Here is a 19,599-nt window from a genome sequence, read left to right as displayed (position 1 = left end):
GCGATACATCAAGATCGTATCACCTCAAGAACACGAGAGAGAGAGATCAAACACATAGCTACTGGTACATACCCTCAGCCCCGAGGGAGAACTACTCCCTCCTCGTCATGGAGAGCATCGGGATGACGAAGATGGCCACCGGAGAGGGATTCCCCCTCCGGTAGGGTGCCAGAACGGGTCTAGATTGGTTTTCGGTGGCTACGGAGGCTTCTAGCGACGGAACTCCCGATCTATTGTGCTCCCCGAAGTTTTTAGGGTATATGGGTATATATAGGAGGAAGAAGTACGTCGATGGATCTCCGGGCTGTCCATGAGGCAGGGGGGCGCGCCCAGGGGGGTGGGCGCGCCCCCACCCTCATGGGCAACCCGGGACTCTCCTGGTCCATCTCCGATACTCCGTGGGCTTCTTCTGGTCCAAAAATAAGTTCCGTGAAGTTTCAGGTCAACTGGACTCCGTTTGATTTTCCTTTTCTGCGATACTCTAAAACAAGGAAAAAACAGAAACTGGCACTGGGCTCTGGGTTAATAGGTTAGTCCCAAAAAATAATATAAAAGTGCATAATAAAGCCCATAAACATCCAAAACAGATAATATAATAGCATGGAACAATCAAAAATTATAGATACGTTGGAGACGTATCACTGCTCACTTCAATCACCACCTCCTCTCTTGTCTCAGCTACTCCTGCTTCTGCCCCACAAATGAAAAAGAAAAATAAAACAGAAACAAGATAAGAAAAAATAATGGTTTGGAGCATGGAAGTGCTAAGTTTCTATAAACAAAACAAAACATGGGTTGGAGCACAAGTAGTTGGGGAAGATGAGTGGAATAACCTGCAGGGCCTGTCGACATTTGAGACGTGTTGCGATGGGAGTCACATCGAAAACTGGCCCAACTGAGGTAGCCGGAGATTCACCAAACAAAGGGCTCCTCGCACGAATCGACAAGAAGGAGTCCAAATCTGCAACAGAAGTTTTTGCAGGGGATGTACAAACTTGAGGAAACTCCTGAAATAGTAGATCATCATCACTCCCCGGTTCGAACAATCTAAAAGAAGGTCCGTCTTCAAGCGTGCCTGGCCTTCTCGTCAGATTCACATGTGCGAAGCTTGGGCTGCGAGGGGGCTTAAGTTCAGTGCCGTTTACCTTGCTGCCTGAGTCTTCTCCCCTACCATTGCTCTGATCATTGCCGTTGCTTTGATCATTTTCAGTGTTGTCATCGCTCATCCTGGGTGGGGCATCATTGTTTTGACCTACTTCCGCTACTGGTTGCTTGCCCTGTTGCGGAGATGGTACAGTGGCAGTGGCTGGTTGCTTGGGCTCTTGCTTGGGTTGTTGCGGAGGCGGTACAGTGGCAGTGGCATCATCCATGCATGCAGTCCCGTGTGTGCCAAGATGAATGTTGGGCTGCTCCGGATGCTTGGGCTATTGCGCAAAAGGTTCAGTTGCAGTCCCATTAGACATGCCTGCAGCAGAAGTCCCCCTGGTACACTGAAAGTGATGCCTTCATCTTCAGCTCTCTGTCCATGAATGCTGCACTCAGCTTTGTGTGCCTCAGACAACATTAGGCCCATCCGCTTGCAGTACATGCCTTGCAAGACCCTCCCAAATGAGCTGAATGCAACATTAAGTTCTCTCGCATGGAGCTCTTTGTGCTTGTTATATATGACTTGCATTTGTGGGGGCAACTGCGATGCACGGAAACAATGGCATTAGATTGGTAGGGACAGTAGTTTGTAACATGCCAGTGAAACGAAGGTGCAAAAAATATGAAAAAGGAAAAAATGAGTTGCGAGAAAAAAAAACCCACCTCTAACTCCTCGATTGTTGGCAATGCATGGAGCCACTCCTCCAAAGAGCCGCACACGTCGTCACCACTCTCCTGTTAGCTGGAGGCGGCTCATGCACATGCTCTGCGCTGCCATTAGTACCCCCTGTACCGACGTGAGGTGGGCTTTGACAACCCGCATATCCTCCCACATGTACATTTGCTTGCATGTGGGAGCTCTCCGTGTTGGGTAACGTAGCATAAATTCAAAATTTTCCTACGTGTCACCAAGATCTATCTATGGAGTCATCTAGCAACGAGGGAGGAGTGGATCTACATACCCTTGTAGATCGCGCGCGGAAGCGTTCAAGAGAACGGGGTTGATGGAGTCGTACTCGTCGTGATCCAAATCACCGATGATCCTAGCGCCGAACGGACGGCACCTCCGCGTTCAACACACGTACGGAGCAGCGACGTCTCCTCCTTCTTGATCCAGCAAGGGGGGAGGAGAGGTTGAGGAAGATGGCTCCAACAGCAGCACGACGGCGTGGTGGTGGTGGAGCTGCAGTACTCCGGCAGGGCTTCGCCAAACACTATGGAGGAGGAGGTGTTGGAGAGGGAGAGGGAGGCACCAAAAGCCAAGGTAAGAAGTCCTCCATCTCCCCACTATATATAGGAGGGCCGGGGGGGCGCCGGCCCTAGGAGATCTAATCTCCTAGGGGGGTGCGGCCAAGGGGAGGAATCCCTCCTCCCCAAGGCACCTAGGAGGTGCCTTCCCCTCCTAGGACTCTTCCTTTAGGGTTTCCCCCACCCTAGGCGCATGGGCCCTAGGGGAAGTGGCGCCCCAGCCCACTTTGGGCTGGATCCCTTCCCTCTTCAGCCCATGGGGCCCTCCAGGATAGGTGGCCCCACCCGGTGGACCCCCGGGACCCTTCCGGTGGTCCCGGTACAATACCGGTGACCCCAAAACTTGTCCCGATGGCCGAAATAGCACTTCCTATATATAATTCTTTACCTCCGGACCATTCCGGAACTCCTCGTGACATCCGGGATCTCATCCGGGACTCCGAACAACATTCGGGTTACTACATATACATATCCCTACAACCCTAGCGTCACCGAACCTTAAGTGTGTAGACCCTACGGGTTCGGGAGACATGCAGACATGACCGAGATGACTCTCCGGTCAATAACCAACAGCGGGATCTGGATACCCATGTTGGCTCCCACATGTTCCACGATGATCTCATCGGATGAACCACGATGTCAAGGACTTAATCAATCCCGTATACAATTCCCTTTGTCTATCGGTACGACACTTGCCCGAGATTCGATCGTCGGTATCCCAATACCTTGTTCAATCTCGTTACCGGCAAGTCTCTTTACTCGTTTCGTAACACATCATCCCGTGATCAACTCCTTGATCACATTGTGCACATTATGATGATGTCCTACCGAGTGGGCCCAGAGATACCTCTCCGTTTACACGGAGTGACAAATCCCAGTCTCGATTCGTGCCAACCCAACAGACACTTTCGGAGATACCTGTAGTGTACCTTTATAGCCACCCAGTTATGTTGTGACGTTTGGCACACCCAAAGCACTCCTACGGTATCCGGGAGTTGCACAATCTCATGATCTAAGGAAAATGATACTTGACATTAGAAAAGCTTCAGCATATGAACTACATGATCTTGTGCTAGGCTTAGGATTGGGTCTTTGTCCATCACATCATTCTCCTAATGATGTGATCCCGTTATCAATGACATCCAATGTCCATGGTTAGGAAACCGTAACCATCTATTGATCAACGAGCTAGTCAACTAGAGGCTTACTAGGGACATGGTGTTGTCTATGTATCCACACATGTATCTGAGTTTCCTATCAATACAATTTTAGCATGGATAATAAACGATTATCATGAACAAGGAAATATAATAATAACTAATTTATTATTGCCTCTAGGGCATATTTCCAACAGTCTCCCACTTGCACTAGAGTCAATAATCCAGTTCACATCGATATGTGATTAACACTCAAGGTCACATCCCCATGTGACTAACACCCAAAGAGTTTACTAGAGTCAATAATCTAGTTCACATTACCATGTGATTAACACTCGGTGAGTTCTGGGTTTGAACATGTTATGCTTGTGAGAGATGTTATAGTCAACGTGTCTGAATCTTTCAGATCCGTATGTACTTCGCAAATCTCTATGTCATCTTGTAGATGCACCTACTACGCTATATTTGGAGCCATTTCAAATAACTGTTCTACTTGGAGCTATTCTAAATTGTTGCTCCATTATACGTATCCGGTATCTCTACTCAGAGCTATCCGGATAGGTGTTAAGCTTGCATCGACGTAACTCTTTACGTCGAACTCTTTATCACCTCCATAACCGAGAAACATATCCTTATTCCTCTAAAGATAATTTAGACCGCTATCTGGTGATCTACTCCTAGATTACCTTTGTACCCTCTTGCCAGATATGTGGCAGGGCACACATCAGGTGCGGTACACAGCATAGCATACTGTAGAGCCTACGTCTTAAGCATAGGGGACGACCTTCGTCCTTTCTCTCTATTCTGCCGTGGTCGAGCTTTAAGTCTTAACTTCATACCTTACAACTCAGGCAAGAACTCCTTCTTTGACTGATCCATCTTGAACACCTTCAAGATCATGTCAAGGTATGTGCTCATTTGAAAGTACCATTAAGCGTTTTGATCTATCCTTATAGATCTTGATGCTCAATGTTCAAGCAGCTTAATCCAGGCTTTCCATTGAAAAACACTTTCCAAATAACCCTATATGCTTTCTAGAAATTCTACATCATTTCTGATCAACAATATGTCAACATATACTTATCAGAAATTCTATAGTGCTCCCACTCACTTCTTTGGAAATACAAGTTTCTCATAAACTTTGTATACACCCAAAATCTTTGATCATCTCATCAAAGCATACATTCCAACTCCGAGATGCTTACTCCAGTCCTTAGAAGGATTGCTGGAGCTTTGCATACTTATTAGCATCTTTCAGGATTGACAAAACCTTCCGGTTGTATCACATACAACCTTTCCTCAAAAAAACGTCGAGGAAACAATGTTTTGACATCCTGTCTGCAAGATTTCATAAATAATGCAGTAATCGCTAATATAATTCCAACAGACTCTTAGCATCACTACGAGTGAGAAAGTCTCATCATAGTCAACTCCTTGAACTTGTCGGAAAACATCTTAACGACAAGTCGAGCTTTCTTGATGGTGATACTTACCATCATTGTCCGTCTTCCTTTTAAAATCCATCTGTACTCAACAGCCTTACGACCATCGAGCTGTTCTGCCAAAGTCTACACTTTGTTTTCATACATGGATCCTCTCTCGGATTTTATGGCCTCGAGCCATTTATCGGAATCCGGGCCCACCATCGTTTCTCCATAGCTCGTAGGTTCATTGTTGTCTAGCAACATGACTTCCAAGACAGGATTACGTACCACTCTGAAGTAGTACGCATCCTTGTCATCCCACGAGGTTTGGTAGTGACTTGATCTGAAGTTTCATGATCACTATCATAAGCTTCCACTTCAATTGGTGTAGGTGCCACAGGAACAACTCCCTGTGCCCTGTCACACACTAGTTGAAGAGATGGTTCAATAGCCTCATCAAGTCTCCACCATCCTCCCGCTCAATTCTTTCGAGAGAAACTTTTCCTCGAGAAAGAACCCAATTCTAGAAACAATCCCTTATTGCTTTCGAATCTGAGACAGGAGGTATACCCAACTGTTTTGGGTGTCCTATGAAGATGCATTTATCCGCTTTGGGTTCGAGCTTATCAGCCTGAAACTTTTCACATAAGCGTCGCAGCCCCAAACTTTTAAGAAATGACAGCTTAGGTTTCTCTAAACCATAGTTCATATGGTGTCATCTCATCAGAATTACGTGGTGCCCTATTTAAAGTGAATGTGGTTGTCTTTAATGCCTAACCCATAAACTATCGTGGTAATTCGATAAGAGACATCATGGTATGCATCATATCCAATAGGGTGCAGTTATGATGTTCGGACACACCATCATACTATGGTGTTCCAGGCTGTATTAGTTGTGAAATAATTTCCACAATGTCTTAATTCTGTGCCAAACTTGTAATTCAGATATTCATCTCTATGATCATATCACAGATCTTTTATCCTCTTGTCACGACGATCTTTGAACTTCACCCTGAAATTACTTGAACCTTTCAATAATTCAGACTCGTGATTCATCAAGTAAATATACTCAACATCTACTCAAATCATCTGTGAAGTAAGAACATAACAACATCCACTACACGCCTCAGCACTCATTGGACTGCACACATCAAAATGTATTACTTCCAACAAGTTGCTTTCTAGTTCCATTTTACTGAAAACGAGGCTTTCAGTCATCTTGCCCATGTGGTATGATTTGCATGTCTCAAGTGATTCAAAATCAAGTGAGTCCAAACGATCCATCTGTATAGAGTTTCTTCATGCACATCTACCAACAAACATGGTTCGCATGTCTCAATCCTTTCAAAATGAGTGAGTCCAAAGATCCATCAACATGGAGCTTCTTCATGCGTTTTATACCGATATGACTTAAGTGGCAGTGCCACAAGTAGGTGGTACTATCATTACTATCTTATATCTTTGGCATGAACATGTGTATCACTATGATCGAGATTCAATGAACCATTCATTTTAGGTGCAAGACCATTGAAGGTATTATTCAAATAAACAGAGTAACCATTATTCTCTTTAAATGAATAACCGTATTGCGATAGACATAATCCAATCATGTCTATGCTCAACGCAAACACCAATATCGATGGTAGAGGGAGCGTACGATATTTGATCAACCTTGGAAATACTTCCAACACATATCGTCATCTCACCTTTAGCTAGTCTCCGTTTATTCCGTAGCTTTTATTTCGAGTTACTAACACTCAGCAACCGAACCGGTATCTAATACCCTGGTGCTACTAGGAGTACTAGTAAAGTGCACATTAACACAATGTATATCCAATATACTTCTATCGACCTTGCCAGCCTTCTCATCTACCAAGCATCTAGGGTAATTCTGCTCCAGTGGCTGTTCCCTTTATTACAGAAGCACTTAGTCTCGGGTTTGGGTTCAACCTTGGGTTTCTTCACTAGAGCAGCAGCTGATTTGCCGTTTCATGAAGCATCCCTTTTTTGCCCTTGCCCTTCTTGAAACTAGTGGTTTCACCAACCATCAACAATTGATGCTCCTTCTTGATCTCTACTTTTGTGGTGTCAAACATCGCGAATATCTCAAGGATCATCATATATGTCCCTGATATATTATAGTTCATCACGAAGCTCAAGCAGCTTGGTGGTAATGACTTCGGAGAACCATCACTATTTCATCTGGAAGATCAACTCCCACTCGATTCAAGCGATTGTTGTACTCAGACAATCTGAGCACAAGTTCAACAATTGAGCTTTTCTCCCTTAGTTTTCAGGCTAAGAAAATCGTCGGAGGTCTTATACTTCTTGACGTGGGCACGAGCCTGAAATCCCAATTTCAGCCCTCAAAACATCTCATATGTTTTGCGACGTTTCAAAACCGTCTTCGGTGCCTCAATTCTAAACCGTTTAACTGAACTATCACGTAGTTATCAAAATGTGTATGTCAGATGTTCGCAACATCCACAGACGACGTTCAAGGTTCAGCACACTGAGCGGTGCATTAAGGACATAAGCCTTCTATGAAGCAATGAGGACAATCCTCAGTTTACGGACCTAGTCCGCATAATTGCTACTATCAACTTTCAACTAAATTTTCTCTAGGAACATATCTAAACAGTAGAACTGAAGCGCGAGCTACGACATAATTTGCGAAGACCTTTTGACTATGTTCAGGATAATTAAGTTCATCTTATGAACTCCCACTCAGATAGACATCCCTCTAGTCATCTAAGTGATTACATGATCCGAGTCAACTAGGCCGTGTCCGATCATCACGTGAGACGGACTAGTCATCATCGGTGAACATCTTCATGTTGATCGTATCTACCATACGACTCATGCTCGACCTTTCGGTCTCTTGTGTTCCGAGGCCATGTATGTACATGCTAGGCTCGTCAAGTCAACCTAAGTGTTTCGCGTGTGTAAATCTGGCTTACACCCGTTGTATGTGAACGTAAGAATCTATCACACCCGATCATCACATGGTGCTTCGAAACAACGAACTTTCGCAATGGTGCACAGTTAGGGGGAACACCTTCTTGAAATTTTAGTGAGGGATCATCTTATTTACTACCGTCGTTCTAAGTAAACAAGATGTATAAACATGATAAACATCACATGCAATCAAATAATAGTGACATGATATGGCCAATATCATATAGCTCCTTTGATCTCCATCTTGGGGCTCCATGATCATCATCGTCACCGGCATGACACCATGATCTCCTTCATCATGATCTCCATCATCGTGTCTTCATGAAGTTGTCTCGCCAACTATTACTTCTACTACTATGGCTAACGGTTAGCAATAAAGTAAAGTAATTACATGACGTTTATGTTGACACGCAGGTCATAAATAAATTAAGACAACTCCTATGGCTCCTGCCGGTTGTCATACTCATCGACATGCAAGTCGTGATTCCTATTACAAGAACATGATCAAGCTCATACATCACATATATCATTCATCACATCCTTTTGGCCATATCACATCACATAGCATACCCTGCAAAAACAAGTTAGACGTCCTCTAATTGTTGTTTGCATGTTTTACGTGGCTGCTATGGGTTTCTAGCAAGAACGTTTCTTACCTACGCAAAAACCACAACGTGATATGCCAATTGCTATTTACCCTTCATAAGGACCCTTTTCATCGAATCCGATCCGACTAAAGTGGGAGAGACAGACACCCGCTAGCCACCTTATGCAACTAGTGCATGTCAGTCGGTGGAACCAGTCTCACGTAAGAGTACGTGTAAGGTCGGTCCGGGCCGCTTCATCCCACAATGCCACCGAATCAAGATTGGACTAGTAACGGTAAGCATATTGAACAAAATCAACGCCCACAACTACTTTGTGTTCTACTCGTGCATAGAAACTACGCATAGACCTAGCTCATGATGCCACTGTTGGGTAACGTAGCATAAATTCAAAATTTTCCTACGTGTCACCAAGATCTATCTATGGAGTCATCTAGCAACGAGGGAGGAGTGGATCTACATACCCTTGTAGATCGCGCGCGGAAGCGTTCAAGAGAACGGGGTTGATGGAGTCGTACTCGTCGTGATCCAAATCACCGATGATCCTAGCGCCGAACGGACGGCACCTCCGCGTTCAACACACGTACGGAGCAGCGACGTCTCCTCCTTCTTTATCCAGCAAGGGGGGAGGAGAGGTTGAGGAAGATGGCTCCAACAGCAGCACGACGGCGTGGTGGTGGTGGAGCTGCAGTACTCCGGCAGGGCTTCGCCAAACACTATGGAGGAGGAGGTGTTGGAGAGGGAGAGGGAGGCACCAAAAGCCAAGGTAAGAAGTCCTCCATCTCCCCACTATATATAGGAGGGCCAAGGGGGGGGGGCGCCGGCCCTAGGAGATCTAGTCTCCTAGGGGGGTGCGGCCAAGGGGAGGAATCCCTCCTCCCCAAGGCACCTAGGAGGTGCCTTCCCCTCCTAGGACTCTTCCTTTAGGGTTTCCCCCACCCTAGGCGCATGGGCCCTAGGGGGAAGTGGCGCCCCAGCCCACTTTGGGCTGGATCCCTTCCCTCTTCAGCCCATGGGGCCCTCCAGGATAGGTGGCCCCACCCGGTGGACCCCCGGGACCCTTCCGGTGGTCCCGGTACAATACCGGTGACCCCGAAACTTGTCCCGATGGCCGAAATAGCACTTCCTATATATAATTCTTTACCTCCGGACCATTCCGGAACTCCTCGTGACGTCCGGGATCTCATCCGGGACTCCGAACAACATTCGGGTTACTGCATATACATATCCCTACAACCCTAGCGTCACCGAACCTTAAGTGTGTAGACCCTACGGGTTCGGGAACCATGCAGACATGACCGAGACGTTCTCCGGTCAATAACCAACAGCGGGATCTGGATACCCATGTTGGCTCCCACATGTTCCACGATGATCTCATCGGATGAACCACGATGTCAAGGACTTAATCAATCCCGTATACAATTCCCTTTGTCTATCGGTACGACACTTGCCCGAGATTCGATCATCGGTATCCCAATACCTTGTTCAATCTTGTTACCGGCAAGTCTCTTTACTCGTTCCGTAACACATCATCCCGTGATCAACTCCTTGATCACATTGTGCACATTATGATGAAGTCCTACCGAGTGGGCCCAGAGATACCTCTCCGTTTACACGGAGTGACAAATCCCAGTCTCGATTCATGCCAACCCAACAGACACTTTCGGAGATACCTGTAGTGTACCTTTATAGCCACCCAGTTACGTTGTGACGTTTGGCACACCCAAAGCACTCCTACAGTATCCGGGAGTTGCACAATCTCATGATCTAAGGAAATGATACTTGACATTAGAAAAGCTTTAGCATATGAACTACATGATCTTGTGCTAGGCTTAGGATTGGGTCTTTGTCCATCACATCATTCTCCTAATGATGTGATCCCGTTATCAATGACATCCAATGTCCATGGTCAGGAAACCGTAACCATCTATTGATCAACGAGCTAGTCAACTAGAGGCTTACTAGGGACATGGTGTTGTCTATGTATCCACACATGTATCTGAGTTTCCTATCAATACAATTTTAGCATGGATAATAAACGATTATCATGAACAAGGAAATATAATAACAACTAATTTATTATTGCCTCTAGCATTTCTGGATAGCATAAAGGGATACTTGAATAAGAGTTTTTCAATGAAAGACCTCGGTGAAGCTGCTTACATATTAGGCATAAAGATCTATAGAGATAGATCAAAACGCTTAATTGGACTTTCACAAACAACATACCTTGACAAAATTTTGAAGAAGTTCAAAATGGATCAAGCAAAGAAAGGATTCTTGCCTGTGTTACAAGGTGTGAAATTGAGTAAGACTCAATGCCCGACCACTACAGAAGATAGAGAGAATATGAAAGATGTTCCCTATGCATCAGCCATAGGATCTATCATGTATGCAATGCTGTGTACCAGACCCGATGTGTGCCTTGCTATAAGTCTAGCAGGGAGGTACCAAAGTAATCCAGGAGTGGATCACTGGACAGCGGTCAAGAACATCCTGAAATACCTGAAAAGGACTAAGGATATGTTTCTCGTATATGGAGGTGACAAAGAGCTCATCGTAAAAGGTTACGTTGATGCAAGCTTTGACACTGATCCGGACGATTCTAAATCGCAAACCGGATACGTGTTTACATTAAACGGTGGAGCTGTCAGTTGGTGCAGTTCTAAACAAAGCGCCGTGGCGGGATCTACATGTGAAGCGGAGTACATAGCTGCTTCGGAAGCGGCGAACGAAGGAGTCTGGATGAAGGAGTTCATATCCGATCTAGGTGTCATACCTAGTGCATCGGGTCCAATGAAAATCTTTTGTGACAATACTGGTGCAATTGCCTTGGCAAAGGAATCCAGATTTCACAAGAGAACCAAGCACATCAAGAGACGCTTCAATTCCATCCGGGATCTAGTCTAGGTGGGAGACATAGAGATTTGCAAGATACATACGGATCTGAATGTTGCAGACCCATTGACTAAGCCTCTTCCACGAGCAAAACATGATCAGCACCAAGGCTCCATGGGTGTTAGAATCATTACGGTGTAATCTAGATTATTGACTCTAGTGCAAGTGGGAGACTGAAGGAAATATGCCCTAGAGGCAATAATAAAGTTATTATTTATTTCCTTATAATCATGATAAATGTTTATTATTCATGCTAGAATTGTATTAACCGGAAACATAATACATGTGTGAATAAATAGACAAACAAAGTGTCACTAGTATGCCTCTACTTGACTAGCTCGTTGATCAAAGATGGTTATGTTTCCTAACCATGAACAATGAGTTGTTATTTGAATAACGGGATCACATCATTAAGAGAATGATCTGATTGACATGACCCATTCCATTAGCTTAGCACCCGATCGTTTAGTATGTTGCTATTGCTTTCTTCATGACTTATACATGTTCCTATAACTATGAGATTATGCAACTCCCGTTTACCGGAGGAACACTTTGGGTACTACCAAACGTCACAACGTAACTGGGTGATTATAAAGGAGTACTACAGGTGTCTCCAAAGGTACATGTTGGGTTGGCGTATTTCGAGATTAGGTTTTGTCACTCCGATTGTCGGAGAGGTATCTCTGGGCCCTCTCGGTAATACACATCACATAAGCCTTGCAAGCATTGCAACTAATGAGTTAGTTGCGAGATGATGTATTACAGAACGAGTAAAGAGACTTGCCGGTAACGAGATTGAACTAGGTATTGGATACCGACGATCGAATCTCGGGCAAGTAACATACCGATGACAAAGGGAACAACGTATGTTGTTATGCGGTCTGACCGATAAAGATCTTCGTAGAATATGTAGGAGCCAATATGGGCATCCAGGTCCCGCTATTGGTTATTGACCGGAGACGTGTCTCGGTCATGTCTACATTGTTCTCGAACCCGTAGGGTCCGCACGCTTAAGGTTACGATGACAGTTATATTATGAGTTTATGCATTTTGATATACCGAAGGTTGTTCGGAGTCCCGGATGTGATCACGGACATGACGAGGAGTCTCGAAATGGTCGAGACGTAAAGATTGATATATTGGAAGCCTATGTTTGGATATCGGAAGTGTTCCGGGTGAAATCGGGATTTTACCGGAGTACCGGGAAGGTTACCGGAACCCCCCGGGAGCTAAATGGGCTATGATGGGCCTTGGTGGAAAAGAGAAGAGGCAGCCCTACATGGGCTGCGCGCCTCCCCCTTCCCCTAGTCCTATTAGGACTAGGAGAGGTGGCCGGCCCCCTCTCTCTCTTTTCCCCCTCCGCGAATCCTATTCCAACTAGGATTGGGGGGGGGGATCCTACTCCCAGAGGGAGTAGGACTCTCCTGGCGCGCCACACCTTGGCCGGCCAGCCTCCCCCCTCTAGTCCTTTATATACTGAGGCAGAGGCACCCTAGAACACACAAGTTGATCCACGTGATCTATTCCTTAGCCGTGTGCGGTGCCCCCAGCGACCATATTCCTCGATAATACCGTAGCGGAGTTTAGGCGAAGCCCTGCTGCTGTAGTACATCAAGATCGTCACCACACCGTCGTGCTGACGGAACTCTTCCCCGACACTTTGCTGGATCGGAGTCCGGGGATCGTCATCGAGCTGAACGTGTGCTCGAACTCGGAGGTGCCATAGTTTCAGTGCTTGATCGGTTGGATCGTGAAGACGTACGACTACTTCCTCTATGTTGTGTCAACGCTTCCGCAGTCGGTCTGCGTGGGTACGTAGACAGCACTCTCCCCTCTCGTTGCTATGCATCACCATGATCTTGCGTGTGCGTAGGAATTTTTTTGAAATTACTACGAAACCCAACAGTTTCAGGAAACACAATCGGAGGGTTTGTGAACCAGGATGATACTCCAGCTCGCGGAGGAAGCCCCACGGCCGCGACTGTTCTCTAAGAGGCGACCCCCGGCGAGCTCGATCTGTGTCGGATCCCAGCATCTGCCGCATGATGTGGTGCGCCATGTTGTTGCGGGATTTTTGGGCTGAAGGACTAGGTGCCCCCGCGCGCCGGCGGCAGCAATTTTTGCCGTGGTGACGACTGCCGCCGCGCTGGACGGAGCTGTGCCTGGTGGACGGCGGGTAGGGGATTCTATTTCTAAAACAGACCTGCTGTTGCAGAAAATAACGATCTGGTCAGTTGCGGACAATGGTTGCATCGGACGGTTGTCAGGTGACTAATCCAACGGCTCTCCAGGCATCAGCCGACGGATGAGTTAGAATCATCCGCCGCATCAATGGCCGTTGAATCCAAGTGCTGATAGTCGTCCGATGTACCACCCGCGCCCGGATGACCTCCTCCTTAATTCCGGCAACAAGCGCGGTGTTGCAGAAACAATCCGCCCTGGCCGGGCCGGGTCGGGCCGGGCGGGCATATTTCCAACATAAGCATCCGCCGAGAGGCATCCCCTTATACCGGCAGGGGCTCGAACGGGTCTAGATTGGTTTTCGGCTACGGAGGCTTCTGGGCGAGAACTCCCGATCTATCTATGCTCCTCGAAGTTTTTAGGTATATGGGTATATATAGGGAAGAAGTACGTCGGTGGACTCCGGGCTGTCCACGAGGCAGGGGGGCGCGCCCAGGGGGGTGGGCGCCCCCACCCTCGTGGGCAGCCCGGGACTCTCCTGGTCCAACTCCGATACTCCATGGGCTTCTTCTGGTCCAAAAATAAGTTCCGTGAAGTTTCAGGTCAATTGGACTCCGTTTGATTTTCCTTTTCTGCGATACTCTAAAACAAGGGAAAACAGAAACTGGCACTGGGCTCTAGGGTTAATAGGTTAGTCCCAAAAAATAAAATAAATATAAAGCCCATAAACATCCAAAACAGATAATATAATAGCATGGAACAATCAAAAATTATAGATACGTTGGAGACGTATAGCACACAACCCCGTGATAGATACGCTCTATCACACATAAACCTCCTATATTCCTCAAAACAGCCACCATACCTACCTATTATGGCATTTCCATAGCCATTCCGAGATATATTGCCATGCAACTTTCCACCGTTTCATTTATGACACGCTTCATCATTGTCATATTGCTTTGCATGATCATGTAGTTGACATCATATTTGTGGCAAAGCCACCATGCATAATTTATCATACATGTCACTCTTGATTCATTGCCTTCCCGGTACACCGCCGGAGGCATTCATATAGAGTCATATTTTGTTCTAGTATCGAGTTGTAATCATTGAGTTGTAAATAAATAGAAGTGTGATGATCATCATTAATAGAGCATTGTCCCAAATAAAAAAGAGAAAGGCCAAATAAAAAAAGAAAGGCCCAAAAAAGGAAAAAAGAAATAAAAAGGGACAATGCTACTATCCTTTTTTCCACACTTGTGCTTCAAAGTAGCACCATGATCTTTATGATAGAGAGTCTCTTGTTTTGTCACTTTCATATACTAGTGGGAATTTTCATTATAGAACTTGGCTTGTATATTCCAACAATGGGCTTCCTCAAATGCCCTAGGTCTTCGTGAGTCAGACATAAGCTTAGTGCATCCGTTGCATGGCAATCCTACTCCTTGCATTGACACAATTGATGGGCAATCTCCCTAGCCCATTGATAGCCTCGTGAGATTCTCCTTGTTTGCCTTCTCCACATAACCCCCAACATCATATTTTCATTCCACCCATATGCTATATCCATCTCACACCAATAAAGTGGGAAAGGAAAAAATTTGAGATACAAAGTAGAACAATTGCCTGGCGGTCGATCGGGTGTGCAAGATGAAGAGCATCTGTGACGAAAATGAAGCATGCAAACATAGATTGAGCGGAAGAAATTCGTTGCCATGTATGAGAGACATGAGCGCTCATAGAGCGTGAAGTATTAATATGTCAAAGTTAAACTCTGTTCTAAACTCCGGGATTGAACATGCCACATAAAGAAGAATTACATTGAGAATTATGCTAGGAAAGCATCCAACAAAAAAGATTTTTATCATTTACCTACGAGGACGAGCAGGACTAAGCTTGGGGATGCTGATACGTCTCCAACGTATCTATAATTTTTTATTGTTCCATGCTATTATATATTCTGTTTTGGATGTTAATGGGCTTTATTTTACACTTTTATATTATTTTTGGGACTAACCTATTAACCAAGGCCCAGTGCAAATTGCTGTTTTTTTGCTATTTCAGTGTTCGCAGAAAGGAATATCAAACGGAATCCAAACGGAATGAAACCTTCGGGAGAGTTATTTTTGGAACAAACGTGATCCAGGGGACTTGGAGTGGACGTCAAGAAACAAGGAGGCCACGAGGCAGGGGGCGCGCCCTCCCACCCTCGTGGGCCCCTCGTGGCTCCACCGACCTACTTCTTCCTCCTATAATATATTCATATACCCGAAAACATCCAGAGCACCACGAAACCCTATTTCCACCGCCGCAACCTTCTGTACCCAAGAGATCCCATCTTGGGGCCTTTTCCGGAGCTCCGCCGGAAGGGGGCATCGATCACGGAGGGCCTCTACATCAACTCCATGGCCTCTCCGATGATGTGTGAGTAGTTTACCTCAGACCTTCGGGTCCATAGTTATTAGCTAGATGGCTTCTTCTCTCTCTTTGGATCTCAATAAAGTTCTCCTCGATCTCTTGGAGATCTATTCGATGTAATCGCTTGCGGTGTGTCGAGATCCGATGAATTGTGGGTTTATGATCAAGTTTATCTATGAACAATATTTGATTCTTCTCTGAAATCTTTTATGTATGATTGGTTATCTTTGCAAGTCTCTTCGAATTATCAGTTTGGTTTGGCCTACTAGATTGATCTTTCTTGCAATGGGAGAAGTGCTTAGCTTTGGGTTCAATCTTGCGGTGTCCTTTCCCAGTGACAGCAGGGGCAGCAAGGCACGTATTGTATTGTTGCCATCGAGGATAAAAAGATGGGGTTTATATCATATTGCTTGAGTTTATCCCTCTACATCATGTCATCTTGCCTAATGCATTACTCTGTTCTTATGAACTTAATACTCTAGATGCATGCTGGATAGCGGTCGATGTGTGGAGTAATAGTAGTAGATGCAGACAGTCGGTCTACTTGTCACGGACGTGATGCCTATATACATGATCATGCCTAGATATTCTCATAACTATGCACTTTTCTATCAATTGCTCGACAGTAATTTGTTCACCCACCGTAATACTTATGCTATCTTGAGAGAAGCCACTAGGAAACCTATGGCCCCCGGGTCTATCTCATCATATAAGTTTCCAATCTATTTTATTTTGCAATCTTTACTTTCAATCTATATCATAAAAATACCAAAAATATTTATCTTATTATCTCTATCAGATCTCACTCTCGTAAGTGACCGTGAAGGGATTGACAACCCCTTATCGCGTTGGTTGCGAGGTTCTTATTTGTTTTGTGCAGGTACGAGGGACTTGCTGTAGTCTCCTACTGGATTGATACCTTGGTTCTCAAAAACTGAGGGAAATACTTACGCTACTTGCTGCATCACCCTTTCCTCTTCAAGGGAAAACCAACGCAGCTCAAGAGTAGCAAGCCGACGCGCCGGCGTCGGCGTCCGTGTGTCACTGCGGCGAGGATGATGCAGATGGAGGGTAATAAACGAGCGATTGGGGAACGTAGTAATTTCAAAAAATTCCTACGCACACACAAGATCATGGTGATGCATAGCAACGAGAGGGGAGAGTGTTGTCTACGTACCCTCGTAGACCGTTCGCGGAAGCGTTATATCAACGCGGTTGATGTAGTCGTACGTCTTCACGATCCGACCGATCCAAGTACCGAAAGCACGGCACCTCCGAGTTCTGCACACGTTCGGCTCGGTGACGTCCTTCGCCTTCTCGATCCAGCAAGAGGGGCGAAGTAGTAGATGAGTTCCGGCAACACGACGGCGTGGTGACGGTGTTGGTGAAGAACAATCTCCGCAGGGCTTCGCCTAAGCACTACGAAAACATGACGGAGGATAAACTAGAGGGGACGGGGTTGCCGGCACACGGCTTGGTGTTTCTTGATGTGTCTTGGTGCTAGCCCACCCTCTATTTATATGTTGAGCCCTGGGGTCGAAACTTGGAGTAAAAGCCTCCTCAAAGTCGGTTTCACCCGAAAGGCAAGAGTCCTTCTCGGACTCCAGGGCTAGACGCCAGGGTTCCCGGCGTCTACCCCCTAGACGCCAGGGTTCCTGGCGTCTAGCCTCTGGTCTCCGCAAAACTTCCTTTTGCACTTTCCAAAAGCCTCGTGGGCTTTCCCCTTTGGCCCAGATAAAGTGTTCTCGTGCCCAAACATTTCGGGAAACATCCGGAACCCCTCTCCGGTAAAATCCCGATTTCACCCGGAACACTTCCGATATCCAAACATAGGCTTCCAATATATCAATCTTTACGTCTCGACCATTTCGAGACTCCTCGTCATGTCCGTGATCACATCCGGGACTCCGAACAACCTTCGGTATATCAAAATGCATAAACTCATAATATAACTGTCATCGTAACCTTAAGCGTGCGGACCCTACGGGTTCGAGAACAATGTAGACATGACCGAGACACGTCTCCGGTCAATAACCAATAGCGGGACCTGGATGCCCATATTGGCTCCTACATATTCTACGAAGATCTTTATCGGTCAGACCGCATAACAACATACGTTGTTCCCTTTGTCATCGGTATGTTACTTGCCCGAGATTCGATCGTCGGTATCCAATACCTAGTTCAATCTCGTTACCGGCAAGTCTCTTTACTCGTTCTGTAATACATCATCTCGCAACTAACTCATTAGTTGCAATGCTTGCAAGGCTTATGTGATGTGTATTACCGAGAGGGCCCAGAGATACCTCTCCGACAATCGGAGTGACAAAACCTAATCTCGAAATACGCCAACCCAACATGTACCTTTGGAGACACCTGTAGTACTCCTTTATAATCACCCAGTTACGTTGTGACGTTTGGTAGTACCCAAAGTGTTCCTCCGGTAAACGGGAGTTGCATAATCTCATAGTTATAGGAACATGTATAAGTCATGAAGAAAGCAATAGCAACATACTAAACGATCGGGTGCTAAGCTAATGGAATGGGTCATGTCAATCAGATCATTCTCTTAATGATGTGATCCCGTTATTCAAATAACAACTCATTGTTCATGGTTAGGAAACATAACCATCTTTGATCAACGAGCTAGTCAAGTAGAGGCATACTAGTGACACTCTGTTTGTCTATGTATTCACACATGTATTATGTTTCCGGTTAATACAATTCTAGCATGAATAATAAACATTTATCATGATATAAGGAAATAAATAATAACTTTATTATTGCCTCTAGGGCATATTTCCTTCAGTCTCCCACTTGCACTAGAGTCAATAATCTAGATTACACAGTAATGATTCTAACACCCATGGAGCCTTGGTGCTGATCATGTTTTGCTTGTGGAAGAGGCTTAGTCAACGAGTCTGCTACATTCAGATCCGTATGTATCTTGCAAATCTCTATGTCTCCCACCTGGACTAGATCCCGGATGGAATTGAAGCGTCTCTTGATGTGCTTGGTTCTCTTGTGAAATCTGGATTCCTTTGCCAAGGCAATTGCACCAGTATTGTCACAAAAGATTTTCATTGGACCCGATGCACTAGGTATGACACCTAGATCGGATATGAACTCCTTCATCCAGACTCCTTCATTTGCTGCTTCCGAAGCAGCTATGTATTCTGCTTCACACGTAGATCCCGCCACGACGCTTTGTTTAGAACTGCACCAACTGACAGCTCCACCATTTAATGTAAATACGTATCCGGTTTGCGATTTAGAATCGTCCGGATCAGTGTCAAAGCTCGCATCGATGTAACCAGTTACGACTAGCTCTTTGTCACCTCCATAAACGAGAAACATATCCTTAGTCCTTTTCAGGTATTTCAGGATGTTCTTGACCGCTGTCCAGTGATCCACTCCTGGATTACTTTGGTACCTCCCTGCTATACTTATAGCAAGGCACACATCAGGTCTGGTACACAGCATTGCATACATGATAGAGCCTATGGCTGAAGCATAGGGAACATCTTTCATTTTCTCTCTATCTTCTGAAGTGGTCGGGCATTG

This window comes from Triticum urartu, chromosome 2 (assembly GCF_003073215.2).
Source record: "Triticum urartu cultivar G1812 chromosome 2, Tu2.1, whole genome shotgun sequence".
Lineage (NCBI taxonomy): Eukaryota > Viridiplantae > Streptophyta > Magnoliopsida > Poales > Poaceae > Triticum > Triticum urartu.
The sequence above is the reverse complement of the archived record's forward strand: the minus strand, read 5'-3'. Positions refer to the sequence as shown.